Source organism: Gopherus evgoodei, chromosome 5, assembly GCF_007399415.2.
Source record: "Gopherus evgoodei ecotype Sinaloan lineage chromosome 5, rGopEvg1_v1.p, whole genome shotgun sequence".
Taxonomy (NCBI): Eukaryota; Metazoa; Chordata; order Testudines; family Testudinidae; genus Gopherus; species Gopherus evgoodei.
The window spans coordinates 107151306-107168542 of NC_044326.1; the positions used below are offsets into that span (position 1 = coordinate 107151306).

The window sequence follows — 17237 nt, forward strand, 5'->3', positions numbered from 1 at the left end:
CCCGTCGCTGAACCTGCAGTAAATCGCCGCACCTCGGTGACCAGCCGCTGCTGCAGAGCCGAGCGCAACCCCGGCGCGCACGGAGGCCACCCCTGCTCTCCTGCCCGGTTGCTACGGCGGGACTCCGGAGCGAAGTTGTGCGGGCTGCAGAGACGGATCAGACAAGGCGCGCGCACCCCCCTCCCTCCCGCCCCTAACCAGCCTCGTGAGGCCTCCGCAGACTGGTACCCGTTCTTGCCCTTCCCTCCTCGCACCTGCCCTCAGTCCCACCGTGCAAGCCCCTATTTCCCGTATGCCCCCCTCTGCTCATCTCCAAGCCCACCCTCACTCCCACCGTGCCGCGCGGACACCCCGCAACCCCCCCCCCCAATAGATGTCCTGCATAACCCAGGTCTTTCTGCAGCCCTGCCCCTCCGCCCCTTACCTTGCTTCGGGACTGCGCCTCTGGCCGCTGCCTCTGTGCTGGGCGGGAGACAGCGGGGGTTGTTCCCCGCTGCCCAGCTTTCACCGGCCGCTGTTGTCACACGGAATAACAACGGGCTCGGGGAGGTGGGTTGTCTGACTCTTCCCAGGCCTCTTCCGTGCCTGATACAAATTGGGGGTTCTTCCGAAAGCCCGCTCCTGCTCCCCAGGACAGGCAGAGCCCGGCTGCCCCCTCCTCTCAGTCTCCTGCGGGACTCTGCTGGCTCTGATATCTGGGGATCCGGAAGGGGACCCAAACTCAGCCCCCCTCAACTCCTCATCAGGTCCGTCTACCTCCTCCACGCCTCTCCCTTCAGTGCTGTACCCCAGACACCCTGACACACGCTGTGCACATGGACTGATAATGACATATGTCCTCTAGAGCCTATGTCCACACTCTTCACGTTGACACACTGAGCTGCTCCCGGGAGGGGGAAGCTGATGCAGCTTCCAGGTCGTTCTGTCAGCCAAACTGAGTATGTTTTACCCTCTTCACCCACTCTGAGATCTGCTCTCCAAATCTAGCGCCTTCCACTTCCATACACTGCCCAGACTCCCAATACAGAAGGGACCTCTCAACAGGGAAGTCCCTTATCCCCGCCTCCAGCAGGCGGGACTGGCTCTCCCTCTCTCCAATCAGCCTGTCCGTTCCCCCAGCAGCCCTCTGGAGCAAAAGGAGGTAGGTATCAACCACATGGAAACTTTTATGTTAGGAAAACAAGACTTGAAAGGGAGAGTAGAATTGCTGCTGGACTTTCAGTTGCTTCTCTGGGATAAAGACCAGTCCCCAAAATTCCACTTCCTGCATGAACAAGCCTAACCAATTAGGATATTAAAAAAAAATAATAATGAAACCCTAGACCCCCTATCGTGCAGCAGTGATGAAAAAAACAGGGCTCCTTCACCTGCATCCTGATGGAGCTGGACAATTTTTGGATCCTCCCCTCCCCAGCTCCCACACCCCAAAATTCCAAGTCCTAGTGCACCTGAATTATCTGAATTTTAGGATACAGAACCAATTAGCTGGTGGACCATGCTGTTTCATGGCGCTGTTGTGCTGGTTGCATTCTGCTTCAAAGTACTGGTGCTTAAACATGTAAGATTTTTTAAAAATTAGGAATGTAGATAGGAACAGAGAAATTACTATTCTGAATCTGACCAGTAGTACATCTACTCCAGTACTTGTCTTCAATATTGGCTAGTATCAGATTCTGCAGAGAAGATGCAAGAAACCTTATAGTGAACAATCACAGAATAATGGATGTAGAGGAAGTTTCTTCCTAGCACCTTGAGTTAGTAGGTGGCTTTTGTCCTGAAGCATGAAAGTTTATTAGAATCAATTTTTATACATCTGATTTAGCTGTGGGTATTTTCAAGATAAGGATAATAAGGTGAATGAGACATTTCCAGACAAAATAAAAGAAATATCCAAAACACAAAACCTAGTAGTAGTGGGGGACTTTAACTAAGGAAGAAGAGAGCACAGCAAAATAAGGATAATGGACTTTAAAAACAATAAGAGAACTGGTAGGTAAGTTACCATGGTGTGATGGTCTGTACCTCAGGGGAACACCCTACACCCCCATGTTCATCTTTCTAAAATGACTGTGTGATATCCAATGCAAAGTTTGTCAAGTTGGGTGTCTTCAGAAGGCTCATAATCCACTGAGCATGGTTGTTATAATGATGGTATAGCAATTGTTACATTAAGGTTATAGGTTATAATTTCATGTATATAGTTATGAGGCTGAAAATGTATCCTCGTGGCTTAAAGCAAGCCCATGCAAAAACTCTCTAAGAATAGAAAGGCAGTTCACACCTCGTCAGGGCATGGATGGGTCAAATCCAGCCCAGCCTCACAGGAACAAGGGACACTGGCTTAGGCAGCAACAAAAGAACCTGTTAGACAAGGGGCTCTCAAACTGGCGGTTGGGACCCCTCAGGGGATCGCAAGGTTGTAACATGGAGGGTCGCAAGCTGTCAGCCTCCACCCCAAACACCGCTTTGCTTCCAGCATTCATAATGGTGTTAAATATATTAAAAAGTATTTTTAATTTATTAGGGACGGTTGCACTCAGAGGATTGCTATGTGAAAGGGATTACCAGTACAAAAGTTTGAGAACTACTGTGTTACACCTTCGAGGGAGTCACCCCCTTCTTTTGGTCAGTTTGGGACCAAGATGAGGTAATGCTCAGCTGACTCTGAAAGGGGGGGCGCAAAGCATAGAGAAAAGAAAGGATATGATAAAAGGGAAAGACATTTTGCCATGCTCTCTCTCTCTTCCACCTACATCTACAGACACCACCACCACCACCAAGTGACCAAAACACTGATCGAAGGAGAGAGCCTGACTGAAAAGTAACCAGCCAGCCTATGGTGAGAAACATCTACGTTTGTAAGGACACTGAAAGTGTTAGATCAGCTTAGAATGTGTTTTGCTTTTATTTCATTTGACCAAATCTGACTTTTTATTCTTTGACTTGTAATCACTTAAGATCTATCTTTATAGTTAATAAATTTGTTTGGTTATTCTGCCTGAAGCAGTGCATTTGGTTTGAAATGTGTCAAATGTGTTATCCCCTAGGGATAACAAGCCTGGTACATATCAATTTCTTAGTTAAATGGATGAACTTATATAAGCTTGCAGCATCCAGTGGGCATAACTGGACACTGCAAGACGGAGGTTCCTAGCTTTGCGTCTGGGACCAGAGATATTGGCTAGTGTCATTCTCAGCTGCACTGAGAGCTGCTTCCATGCCAGAGGCTGTGCATGAACAGCCCAGGAGTGGGAGTTCTTACAGCAGATCAGGGTAAGGCTAGCTCCCAGAGTCAAGGATTGAAGAGCCCTCGTAGATCACTGGTCCAGACAACACCAGAGGGGAACATCACTGTGGTGCAGCAAGCAGAGTGTATGTACGGCTTGTTACTCAAAGTGAAGTTCACACTTTCATCCCTGATATTTGTGATTTTAAGTGAGTCTTAAGTGCAGTGGCTAAGAACAGTCAGTTGGAGGTCACAGTTTTGTTATTTTCTGCTTGCTTATTTCAGGAAAGGGAAGTAGGAACAGAAAAACAGGAAAATGACTATGGAAGTGGAAGAGAAGGCAAAGGACCGTGAGTTTCAAATGTGGCAGGCAGAAATGAGGCTTAAAAAGACGAAGCTTCACAGAGAAGGGCCATGGAAGAAAAAGAGAAAGAGAGGGAAGAAAGAGAAAGAGAAAAAACACCAACTGGACCTGCTAGAGAAGCAGAACCAGAGCCCCCCGACCCCAACGACGCCCATCACTCCAAAAATCCACAAATGGGAACACTAATGTCCTGCATACAGTGAAGACAATGATATTGATGAATACCTGACTACCTTCAAAAGGCTGCGTGTAATACATGAAATCCCTAATGATAAGAGAGTTCCTACCCTGATTGCAAAATTAACCGATAAATCTTGAAATGCATGCAATGCAATGCCTGTTGAAGGTGATTTAGACTGTTTAAATTTTAAAGATATTGTTTTGCGAAGTTTTCAGATTACCCCTGCAACATATAGAGTTACATTTAGGACTCTTAGAAGGGATATTAGTATGAGCAATGGGGAGTATGTAAACAAAATGAAAGATTTGTTGGGAAGATGGGCAAGGAGCAAAGAGGTGGCAAGTTTTAAGGGAATGTTGGATCTTGTTGCTCAAGAGCATTTCCTAAGGGTAGGTCTACACTACAGGATAAATTCAAATTAGCTTAAACCAATTTTATAAAACAGATATTATAAAGTTGATTGTGCGCGTCCACACTAGGCACATTAATTCAGTGGTGTGCATCCGTGATCCGAGGCTAGCGTCGATTTCTGGAGCGGTGCACTGTGGGTAGCTACTGTAAAATAATGAGACCAATAACGTCGATTTGCGTCCGCACTAACCCTAAATCGATATAGTAATATCGATTTTAGCGTTACTCCTCTCGTTTTGTAGGAGTACAGAAATAGATTTAAAGAACCCTTTAAATCGATATAAAGAGCAATGTAGTGTGGATGGGTGCAGGGTTAAATCGATTTAACGCTGTTAAAATCGGTTTAACAGCGTAGTGTGGACCAGGCCTAAGCGTATGTAAGGCTGATGTAAAGCAGTGTCTATGGGACAAAGATGTAAAATCTGTGGATGAGATGGCCTTTTTAGCTGATGCCTTCGAACAGAATCAAGCATCTATTGAGGGCAGGCCACAGAAAGAGGGGTTTAAAACTGGTGAGAAGGGAGGATCCCATTTTGCCCCTGGGAAGGGAAAAGGGGATTGGGAGCCTAATTCTCTTTCCCAAAAAAATTCCTCTATCCCAAATTTCCTGTAAAAGCTGAAAAGCCCAAAAGGTGCTATCAGTGTAATTCCACTGATCACCTGAGGAATAAATGCCCTGTACTAGAAGGAAGCAGGCAAACAATAGCTCGTTAGCTCTGCTGTCCTCAACACAGAACACACACCACACACCACCCCACACCACCCCCAAGCAATTGAAACCTATCATATTGGTGCTGTGAGGTTAGCCTCTGGAGAACCAGATATGGAGCATGCTAAGGCTGTCCAAATTGATGGCAGGGAATACTTGGGGCAGAAGGATACAGAGGCCCAGATCTCTCTAGTAAAGCAGAGTGTGGTTCCAAAGGCCAGTATGTTGCCTGGCCAAATGGCAGAGATTGTGGGGTTGGGCAAAAGCAGATTCCTCATACTACTAGCTAAAATACATGTGGTTTGGGAAGGTTTTGGAAAGTGTGGGGGTAATGGAACACCTCCTATTCGACCTGCTCCTTGGTAGTGATTTTTTCCATGTAGCTCTGGTTAAAGTATTTGCCTGTAGCAGGAGGGAATGATATACTGGGATCCCTGAGGGAAAGGGTAAGGTCTCAGGAACTGCTGAGAGAATGGGAGAGAGTCTCCTTGATTCTTGTTGAGCTGGGGGAAGCCACATGCTTCTATGTGGGAGGGTGGTTGAGACCAATTCTTGCACTGCAGCTGGAGGCAACACCACATCAGGAAGGGATGGGGGTGTAACATCTGCCTGGGAGAGAATTGTCCAGGTTGTTAGCTGCCAGCAGGTCGCGGCTGAACCAGAGGCAAAACTGGCTCTAGGGAACAGAAAGAAGTATGTCCCAGAGGAGATCCCAGAAAAGGGGCAGGGAATCTTAGAAACCACTGAGATGGGTGAGGATTCCTGTTACTCTGTAAGACAGGGAAGCAGGATACTTCCAAGTATGGGAGAGGCTGAGACTAACTCCTTCCCAGGAGAAGGCAACATGCCCTCAGGTGCAGGGGCAGGAGAGGTGTTGTCTGTAATTAAGGAAACTGTCCCAGTTGTTAGCTGGCAGAGTTCTGCAGCTGAACAAAAGATAGAACCCCTTCCTCAGGAGCACAGAGAAATGTGTCTTAGGAGGGGGCCCAGAGGAGGTAACTGGGGAAGGAATAGTGAGGGTACAGGAATGTCTTCTCACTAGTCACTTGAGGCAGGATGCCCAGGACACTAGGAGGATGGCTAGGTCAGCATCTGTGCACCCAGGCACTCAGTCTGTGACCCATGTTTTGAGAAGGAACTGTGTAACTGAGTTCCTGGAGCAGAGTAGTCACACCGCTGACTTCTCAGGGACAGAGAAAGGGGTGGCAGAGGGTACCCCAAGCCAGGTCCCAGTTTTTCAGGATGCTATTTCTAATATGTTTTTGGCAAGTAACTGTGTCTGTTTACATCAAGATGCAGCTCCAATGCCTGTGACAGCAGAGGAGTTGAGACCAGGAAATTGCCAGGTGCTGGTTTGTGAGAACACAAATGATCCAGCTGAAAGGGGTGTTATCCCCCAGGCTGGTGAAATACAGAGAGCAGTTATGGGAAAGCTGCTGGTAAAAGGTGAATCTGATCAAAGGGTAAACACACCTAGCTCAGAGAGCACAGATCACAGTCCTCTAGGGGGCAAGGAAGGACTCAGTGCTGGGAGGGGGGAACAAAGGGTAACCCCAAAAGGAAGCTGAATTTTCTACATATGTACAGTCCTGGGTTGGAAGATTGCTCCACAAAGGGCCAGCCAATGTGCACGATCCCCCTGAACCCTTATTATGCCAGACCCTGAGATATCAAAATACCGAAAAATGATTAAATTAAGAGTCCACAGAGAAGGGGACACTTGAGGAAAGAAAAACCAGTGACTGATTACATGGGAGAGAGTCAAAGGACACCAGGACAAACTAACCTCAAACTAGAATATCTGAACAGAGGGCATGGTATCATAAAGATACTTGTAAACACACATCTAAGATAAAATTGTTAGTATCAAAGTTAAGTTTTGGGAATAAGAATTTTGACATGGATGTTAAATCTTATGATAATGCTAATTTTCAGTTAATAGCTGTAAACAGGTTTAAAGTTTATCACAGCAGAGAAACCATAAAAAAACTGGTTTGTTGTGTGTGGATGGGGAAACTGAGGCACACTGCCTCATGGCCTTAATGTCTGGATGCCAAGAGAACTATAACAACAAACTACTTTTGAGATAGTCAGTGACTAACCCTCTTTCAGTAAATTAAGAGGGGAGGTGTGACGCTCGGGGGAACACCCTGTACCCCTATGTTCATCTTTATAAAATGATTGTGTGATATCCAATGCAAAGTTTTGTCATGTTGGGTGTCTTCAGAAGGCTCATAATCCACTGAGCATGGTTGTTATAGTGATGGTATAGTAATTGTTACAGTAATGTTATAGTAAGGTCATAGGTTATAATTTCATGTATATAGTTATGAGGCTGAAAATGTACCCTCATAGTTCAAAGCAAGCCCGTGCAAAAACTTTCCAAGAACAGTGAGGCAGTTCACAGTTCGTCAGGGCATGGACGGGACAAACCAATCCTAGCCTCACTGGAACAAGGGACACTGGCTTAGGCAGCAACAAAAGAACCTGTTAGACCCTTGAGGGAGTAACCCCCTTCCTTTGGTCAGTTTTGGACTAAGATGAGGTAATGCTCACCTGACTCTGAAGGGGGGGGGGAAGCCAAGAGGAAAGAAATGACATAATAAAAGGGAAAGACATTTTGCCATGCTCTCTCTCTCTTCCACCTACATCTACAGACGCCACCACCTTTAAGCATTTGAAGCACTGATCAAAGGAGAGAGCCTGACTGAAAAGTAACCAGCCAGCCTGTGGTAAGAAGCATCTAAGGTTGCAAGGACATTGAAAGTGTTACAATCAGCTTAGAATGCGTTTTGCTTTTATTTCATTTGATCAAATTTAACTTGTTTGCTTCGACTTATAATCATTAAGAGCTCTATTTATAGTTAATAAATTTGTTTGGTTATTCTACCTGAAGCAGTGCATTTGGTTTGAAGTGTGTCAGAGTTTCCCCTTGGGATAACAAGCCTGGTACATGTCAATTTCTTAGTTAAATTGATGAACTTGTATAAACTTGCAGCGTCCAGTGGGCATAACTGAGCACTGCAAGACGGTGGTTCGTAGGATTGCATCTGGAACCGGAGATATTGGCTAGTGTCATTCACTTGCAAGTAGCTGGGAGCAGAAAGACTGCTGAAAGTACCTAAAAAGACAAAGGAACTGAGCGGTGTAAAGAGAAATAAGTGGAACTCTAAGCTACATAAACTCTGCTACTTGCCTAAAACAATATTTAGGGTGAGAAATTATTTCTTAAAACCAGTCTTTTTAAGATCTTAAGCTTAGTATGCGTGTTTTGTTTTATTTGCTTGGTAATCTGCTTTGTTCTGTTTATCTCTTATAATCACTTAAAATCTTGTTTTGTTTATTATTAAACCCAATTTGTGCAATTTCTAACTCGGGGGGGGGAGGGAGCAAGAAATTGTGCATATCTTCCTGCACATTGAGGGAGTGACGAATTTATGAGCTTACGTTGTATAGATTTCTCTACAGCGCAAGACAGTTATTTTGGGTGTGCTTTCCAAAAGGGAGCTGCACTGGAGTGCTGAGCGATTTCCTAGCTAAGTCTTCTCATAGAGAGCTGTTTGCAGACTCCATGTGATTCTACAGCTGGTGATTCCGTGTGTGTGTGTGTGTGCGTGCGTGCGTGCGTGCGCGCGCGCTGCCAGAGGCCAGATAGTCTAATTCAGGAAAACATGGAGAGGGAGCCCAGGCTAGTGGAGCAGGCAAGCTCAGTGAAATCAGGTGGCATCCTGGAAGGGGGATCCAACCCGTCACACTGGTACTAACTGGTTATTGGATATTGGGTAACTGTCAGTGTGTGTGTTGTTTTTGTGTATTCTAAATGATTGTCAGGGACATCCATAGCTTTGGATGGAGCTCATTAACTGTAGAGCAGTAAAAGTCTAAATAAATACTAAGTAATTCTTTTTTTAAAGAGTTCCTCATGTCTTCTCAATCACCTACAGTGAATATTTTATGTTTTAATTTTTTGTTTTAGATCAGCAGGTGCAGAGGCAGCAACAGCATTTGAAAATGATAATGTTATTTCAAAACTATTTTTGTAGCAAACGTCATAAAAGTCATAACCCAAAATGTTTTAAAATTACAAGATTTAAAAAATACAAATTTTTTAATTCATGATATCTCTTTTCCTTTATTTTTTAAAGAAAATTGCTATAATGGTCCAGAAGAGAACAATTACCAAAAATTACCATGTAACACAAGGCCTATAGGCCTGTAAGATTTTAGCGTAGCCCTAGTAGGCCATAGGCTTAAGAATGCTTGACCTGAATGAGTCAACTAGTAATAACTCTATGCACCAAAGGTCACAAGACTATTGTAAAGATGTGCCATTGGGGGACTGTAATAGACCACAATGCATTGTCTGAGACCATGACACACCTGATTATAACAGCTTTGAATGTCTGTCTTGACTGCAGAGTACCTGTCATGCAAAGAGGCTAATGAGAATAAGAGGAACTACAAAAAATGGGGCACCCCAATATTCATGGGATGTAAAAGTACAGATAAGGGACAGCAGGCAGACATCTTCATGAATATGCATAAGGTATTAGGCATAGTTAGAATTACAATTTATTAAGGGTTCTCTGGTTGAGTAAAAGTAGGAATATCCACAGGAAAAGCCCCAGCAGGAACTATCCTTCTACTCATGATAAATTGGTGAGAGGTCCTTCGGACTCTAAAATATCTTTGAGGATGTGAGTATGACCACAGTTATAATTATTGCATTGTTTTTGTCAGATTTCTATATGCGTAGAAAGTGTACTTATTCCTTTATTAAAACTTATCATGCAGATAAGACTTAGTACTTGTGATTGTTTCTGTGGTCATTGTTCTTAGACTTCGTGTGTACCTAGAACCTCCAAATTTGAGAAAAGCACCAGAGGCAGTTTCATTCTGTTAAGCTTGAAACTGTAGAAACTGGAACCGAACCCAGAGTGGTGTAATATAACATCACTAAATTTACTTTAAATAAAATAAAAGAGTACATAATGGCAATCCTGATGGGACTGTAATGAATACAGAGAAGAGAAGGGAGAGAAAAGACCACCTTTGATAATAGGGGAATGGTTTGTGTATCCCTACTTGTGAAAATCAATTGAAAGAATCATTTCATGCAGGTAAGAGAATCATGTCATGATCGCAGTAACTAACAGAGTGAACTTCCTGTTTTGCTCGTTCCTGTTTTTTGTGTGTTTTCTATTGCATTACTATGTGGTTTTGTTTATCTGTCTATGTGATATTGTAAAAACTGAGCTCAAGGTAAAATGTAAAGAGGAAGTATCCTGTCATCGATACTGTAGTTACTGAAATTGATTAAGATGTCTTATTGGTGAGTAATGTTTAAGAGGGAAGATTATCATCAAATAGATAAATAGATCTTGTGAGAGAGCCAGCACTTGCATATGGGTGGAAGGAAAAATTTGTGGGGTTACCTTCATCTCCGCCCCTCCTCTCCATGTATTCTGTAATGCAGCTGCTAACAGTTGAAGAGGAAGAAAGTCCCACACGCACTTCTCAGTCAGAGAATATTTAGTGATAATAGGGAGAAATGGAGGGACACATTCCTAATAGAGGACTCCTAAGACAGTCATTGAACAAGGTCAGGTGCCAGTTCAGGCAGTTGCCTCAGTGGCCCCACAGAAACCCCTTGAGACCTCTGCGTGGGACTACACTGAAACCTATCATGGAGGGTTAGCAAAAATTCCAAATAATCAAACCCTCACAGACCACTCAGATCCATGGAACTTAAGTTGTTCCATTTTTAAGAAAGAAACATTAAAAAGAAAACCTCAGGAGGTGAAGGGAATATCAATAGGTTGTGAACATACTGCATGTAACATTTTAGGAAGAAAACTGAGAAGGAAAATAGACCAGTTGGATCAGGCACAACAAGCCTTATCCCAGGAGAAAAGGATTAGTGAGGCATTGAGAGAGCAGCTTATTCAGACACTGGAAGTGAATTCCATGCTTATTTATCAGAGAGATGGTCTTGCAAAAGAACTGACATGCTGCAAGCAGCAATTACAAAGAGCTGTTTATGAGATTACACCGTGGAGAAATCAAGCAACAGTGGTCCAGGAATGTTTGTTTGGGCAAGAAGTGAAAATTGTAGAACTAGTTCCAAGAACTGAAGAGTTCGAACAAACCTGTGATATTCTGGAGGGCAGGTATTTTCAGGTAGTAAAAACAGAGGGTGAGACAGGACAGGAAGCCCAAGATGTCCCAGAGATGGAGAATGAGGAAGATATGTGTACAGATATGCAGCAGCCCCCTATATATTTTGTTAATATAGTTATCAGATGATCCAACTTCCTATACTCCAGTAGCTGTGGTGGGATCTGGGAAAGACCAGCCAGCATTAGGACATAGACCCTCACCCCCACTTACCTGGTTTAGGGCTAAACACAGACAGGAAGAGAACAGAAAGGGACTAGTGAACATTCTGGAGAGTCAGAAAAAGAGGAACTGCTAGGCACAGATGATTTCAGGGGAGAACAGGGTGGATTTGAAGAGGTTGTCAGGGCTAAAGAACGGGAAAAAGGAAAACAGTCAGGCAGTTTCAGTGAAAGGTCAGATGAGGCGTTGTATGTTGAATGGTTGGAACAGAATATGGAAAAGACAGAGAATTTCAGTTACAGGAAGTTCACCAAAGGAGGAAAACTCAGGAAGTGCTGCATGCCCATCCTAAATTGTGTCACTTATTAAAAGAAACCCAGGGAATTAAAAAACTTGCTGCAGGTACATGCAGGAAGGCAATCTTAAATATAGATGCATCCCATGAGAGACCTTGCAACTTGTAACCCCAACAGATGATTACAATGTAAGCCACTTGATTAGGAATCGGTTATGAAGAGAGCAAGTGGCATACTTCATTCTGATTCCCATATGACCATTTTAAATCAGGAGGCCTAAACAGGAAAGGAATATCCACCTACCAACTGCATGCCTTCAAAAGATGCAGGCATCTACCCCTTTAACAGATAAAAAGAAGTTTTCAGGGTTAAAATTGGATTCCACAGTCCACTGTAACAGCTGTCCAATTTTGGGAGATACAAGTTCTTTTGAAGAAGGAGGAACAGAAGATCCCCATTGTAACCTTAAAGAAGGAAGAATTAGAATTTTTAGAGCAAGAAAGAAAATCAATTTTGAAACTGGGATCTTCAGGATCAGATAGTGATGCCTTTCTGATACAAGTGCTAATAACAAATGTAAAAACCCTAGGTGCCATTGCAAAGATGGCAGGGCCAACGAAAAAAGGAGATCCAGTTGCACCACATGCAGGATATTTAGAAATAGTAGTAAGATTGTTTCAGTTACATTAATTTTTGTTATAAGCTGGGACGCATCAGTTGGAAGTGATAAAGGAAGAGAAGGACCTTGGAGTATTGGTTGATCACAGGATGACTATGAGCCGCCAATGTGATATGGCTGTGAAAACAGCTAATGCTGTCTTGGGATGCATCAGGTGAGGTATCTCCAGTAGAGATAAGGAGGTGCTAGTAGCGTTATACAAGGCACCGGTGAGCCCTCATCTGGAATACTGTGTACAGTTCTGGTCTCCCATGTTTAAGAAGGATGAATTCAAACTGGAACAGGTACAGAGAAGGGCTACTAGGATGATCCGAGGAATGAAAAATCTGTCTTAGGAAAGGAGACTCAAAGAGCTTGGCTTGTTTAGCCTAACCGAAAGAAGGCTGAGGGGAGATATGATTGCTCTCTATAAATATATCAGAGGGATAAATACCAGGGAGGGAGAGGAATTATTTAAGCTCAGTACCAATGTGGACACAAGAACAAATGGATATAAACTGGCCATCAGGAAGTTTAGACTTGAAATTAGACAAAGGTTTCTAACCATCAGAGGAGTGAAGTTCTGGAACAGCCTTCCAAGGAGAGCAGTGGGGGCAAAAGACATATCTGGCTTCAAGACTAAGCTTGATAAGTTTATGGAGGGGATGGTATGATGGGATAGCCTAATTTTGGCAATTAATTGCTCTTTGACTATTAGCGGTCAATATGCCCAATGACCTGTAATGGGATGTTAGATGGGGTGGGATCTGAGTTACTACAGATAATTCTTTCCTGGGTGTCTGGCTAGTGAGTCTTGCTCACATGCTCAGAGTTTAGCTGATTGCTATATTTGGGGTCGAGAAGGAATTTTCCTCCAGGGCAGATTGGCAGAGGCCCTGGGAGTGTTTTGTCTTCCTCTGCAGCATGGGCCACGGGTCACTTGCTGGAGGATTCGCTGCACCTTGAAGTCTTTAAACCACGACTTGAGGGACTTTAAGAGCTCAGACATAGGTTAGGGATTTGATAAAGGAGTACGTGGGTGAGATTCTGTGGCCTGTGTTGTGCAGGAGATCAGACTAGACAATCATAATTGTTCCTTCTGACCTTAAAGTCTATAATTCTATGATTCTAAGGGGATTTAGTTAGGATTTTACAGTTAACTGTTGATAGAGCTTTGTGGAATACATTACCACCAGAATTTTGGGCCGAGGAAAAACCATTTAAGAACACTGTACACCTGTTAGAGTGAAATATGCATCCAGGATAGGAAGGGGTTATGTTGCTAGCCAACATGAGGCAGTGTGAGGCATAATCCCCACACAAATTTCGTAACAGATTATGTGCAGCTTGGAAGTCCAGTGAAATGACCAGAAAGTGAAATGACTCCTGGTACATCAATTTGTTGGTCAATAACTCTTTACCTATAGTTCCGGAAAAGGTTATTATGCATGTGCATCCCAAAAGTACTCTTCCAGATGTTTTGGACTTGTTGTCTAAAGATTATAATTATATAAAACCTGACAGGGAGGTTCCAAGTGAACTAATCCTCCCATAGCAACTGTTGAGAAAGTCTAATTTAGACCAGTAGTAGAAAGTCCACAGGTTATGGTGCAAGGCCAACAAACTAACTCAAGAGGGCTGGTTAATAATAGAAGCCAACCATCAGATTTAAAGGGTGTCATGCCACGGCATCCCCAAACCCAAGTTCCGTGATACAACAATCAAACTCAAATGAAGGACTGCATGTCACTTCATGCTCCTTACTGTCTTCACCAACTACAATCAGGAGACAATTTATACCTGGCTCTAATTAATGAATCTATGAATTTGGATTGCCAATCCACTCCAACCCAACCCATTGTAGTAGCTACTTCAATATACTGGACTTTGACTTCACTTACAGAGCACAAAAGCCAGAAAGAGGAAGAGAATGAGGACCCACAAGGACACAAAGCATGAATCGAACAGGTCCTGTGCAGGGTTTTTTTCCCAAGGGAAAACATTGCAGAGGGAAGGTCACATGTGCAGCCATTAGTGGTTAAACATGTAGATGCTTTTGCTAAGCACAAGCATGAATGTGGAAGAATGGCAGTGCCTATTGTAATCACAGGAGGAAATTTTCTCCCACAGAAGTTTCTTTTTTAGGTATTACCTTGCTTTGAGGAGCTAGAACACCAGTCCAACAGAAGGGCTTCCATTACAAGTCCACTGTATAAACTTCTGAAAATAGGGATTGGTTGGGCCTGGACCGATCAGCATGTGAATACATTTGTAAAACTACAGCAAGCAGTAACGCAAGCATCTACCTGTGCTAATCACTTTAGAATCCAGCGAGCGGTATCACTTAGAGATCTCTATAAGTGCAACTGCACTTGCAGCAGTAGCTTCTCAAGAGAGGCATGGGAAAATCAGGCCAGTAGCCTATGTCTCTAGAAAAATGAGTCCAGTGGAACTCAAATATTTCATCTGTGAAAAATATTTATTGGCCACCATCTGGGAAATCAAGCATGTTGCATTTTTAATTGGTTTAAACCCAATTGTGCTGCATTCCACACATACACTGCTCCAGGTTTTGCTCTCAAATCCAATCAACAATGGACAGGTGTGTAGTGCTCATCTGGCACACTGGACCTTGTTGCAGGGCAAGGATATAACAGTGTCTCCCGTACAGACCTTAGCTCTCTTACTAGGTGCCCTGTTGTATTCTGGGAACTGTCATATGTGCCCAGGTGTTGATCAAGGGAAACTTTTGACCTAGTTTTTCACATTAATGTCTCCCCAAATAAAAATCACAGAAGCATATTACTTTTTATAGATGTGTGCAGCTACTGTGATCAAGGGAAACCAATACCTTCCTATTGTTATTGATCTATTCGCTAAATAGGTAGAAGCATTTCCCCATAAGGTAAACACTGCTTTAGCAAAAGCAAAGATCTTGGTAGAACAAGTCATCTTTTGTTGGGGACTCCCTGGTAGGCTAGAGTCAGACAGAGGAACAGACTGACAATGGGCAAATGTTCCAAAGGTGTTTATGGTTGTTGGGAGTGCAACAAAAATTGCACATCAAATTAATGCTGAGGAAGCTGGTGGATGCAGTTGGGATACTATGAGTCCAGTCATTTTAATGGCACTCAGGGCATCTCCAGCTGCCTCCACAGGTCATACAACCTTTGAAGTGATGACTGGCTGAACTATGCGAATGCCAGAGCACCTTTTCTGGCATATCAGTGGCACATAGCAAGAAGAAGTCAAACTAGAGACCTATCTGCAGGCATTAAACAAACATCTTAATCAGGTTTACTTGCAGGTAGCTGTTGAATTGGGAAAGTCTAAATGGAAGGCAAAAGCCTATATTGATAAAGGCCATAGAAAGAATGCTTGGGAAATTGGAGATCAGGTTATGCTCCTAACGTAGGCTGTACCAGAATACAATTTATGTAACTGATGGAATGGTCCACACTAAGTTATGGATACAGTTCCTCTGTGTACAAAAAGAGCATAATAAGAGGAAAAAGAAAGGTAGATAAATTCTACCATGCCAATTGCTACAGCCAGTCCTGTATCAGGAGAAGAAAATGCGTGATTTGTGGGTAAGATCTGATTAGTATATTGACCTGGGTCCAGGGCTTGGTCCTTTGGGATCAAGAGAATCTTTTTTTTCCTTTTACCGGGGTCTTGGTTTTCATAGCTATTTGCCTCCATAACGAGTGGCACTGGTGGTGATACTGGGAAACTAGAGTGTCTAAGGAAATTGCTTGTGTGACTTGTGGTTAGCCAGTAGGGTAAAACCAAAGTCCTCTCTGGCTGACTGGTTTGTTTTGCCTTAGAGGTGGAAAACCCCCAGCCTTGGGCTGTAACTGCCCTACTTTAAGCAATTTGTCCTGAATTGGCAGTCTCAGCTGAGTCCCACCAGAACCAGGATCATTACACCTGGCACTGGACCTTTTTGGTCTCTTCTTTGTAGCTGTTCTGGATTATGCAAGAGGCAACCTTCACAGGGCATGAGGAAATGGATGTGAGAGGAAAGTCAGAGTTAGTATGAAGGAGGGGTAGGGCATGATAAAGGAGTAAAGTGTAGAGCAGATGGTGGCAACTAAGAAGATGACCATGGAGCCAACTGAATGGTAGACAATTGGCCATGCCATCTGCTACCTGACTTTTCCTGGAATTAGAGTCTGATAAGCCAAGTTCTGACAACCAGGAGTGAGTCTTCTTTTTCTTCTCCCCCACCCCCACCCCCCAGTTACTGGAAGCAAACTGAAAAGTAAAAGTAAATTATTAGAAAACATTGCCATAAGAGAAAGTAGAAAGGAAAGTAGAAGCACTTAATCTACATTTCTCTGAAGTTGCATTTTTATTGATGGCAGGGGGAGGAGTCATTCACTGCTGAGCCACAGTGATGAATAATGAAAAGCTTAAACAATTAGGCTGTGTTATAATAAAATGGTCATTTGTCCAAACTCTGACTCCTGATCCATCAATATCTCTTTGTAAGAGGTGCATCCCTAAAATATGCCTTTGTCTCGAGTGGAATGCAACCAGAGGCGTGTAGTGCAAGGAGTCTCAGTAAGGAAGGCTGAAATAAACAATGGGCCTATACAAAGGCGAAAATTAAAATGTATATATTTTTTTCTGTGCCATTGTTCTATTCATTACCTGACGAAAGCCAAAACAACACAGCTTAAACTTCTTTCCAAACTGGTATCAATATGTCTATACAACAACATTAAAAGATTTTACAACAAAGGACAATGCATTTTATAAACACCATTCAGAAGGAAACTGCCAATCTTTTTCTTTCTATCTTGTTTAAATTCTTTTTGTTTATTATAGCCTTGGAGCTGAAAAATAAAAATGGTTTCCCTGATTATATTGTCCATTTGCATAGGCAAGTAAAATCAGTTCCTACTCTTCTCCTTCTGTCCGATGGACCCAACTATAATTTACTCAGTTCCTATGCTTAGGGTAGGCATGAAACTGGGGAGCAAAGGTAGATTTAGATCACCTTTGCAGTCTCCATGTTCTGAGACCATTCACATGCCTACCCAGCCTG

At 43.3% G+C, this 17237-nt stretch overlaps 1 protein-coding gene across 2 annotated transcripts in view; it reads right to left on the bottom strand.

Annotated features, from left to right (window-relative positions):
• Positions 1 to 1022, bottom strand: part of UGT8 (UDP glycosyltransferase 8) — a 72357-nt gene extending 71335 nt beyond the window's left edge. Inside the window, exon 1 of one of the 2 annotated variants that reach the window (XM_030564489.1) lies at positions 425 to 1022. The gene's annotated coding sequence lies outside the window, so the exon portion shown is untranslated. Of the gene's footprint in view, positions 1 to 32; positions 108 to 424 lie in introns of those variants that run through there. The other variant, XM_030564490.1, reaches the window with a different exon arrangement.
• Between the last annotated feature and the right edge of the window lie 16215 nt (positions 1023 to 17237).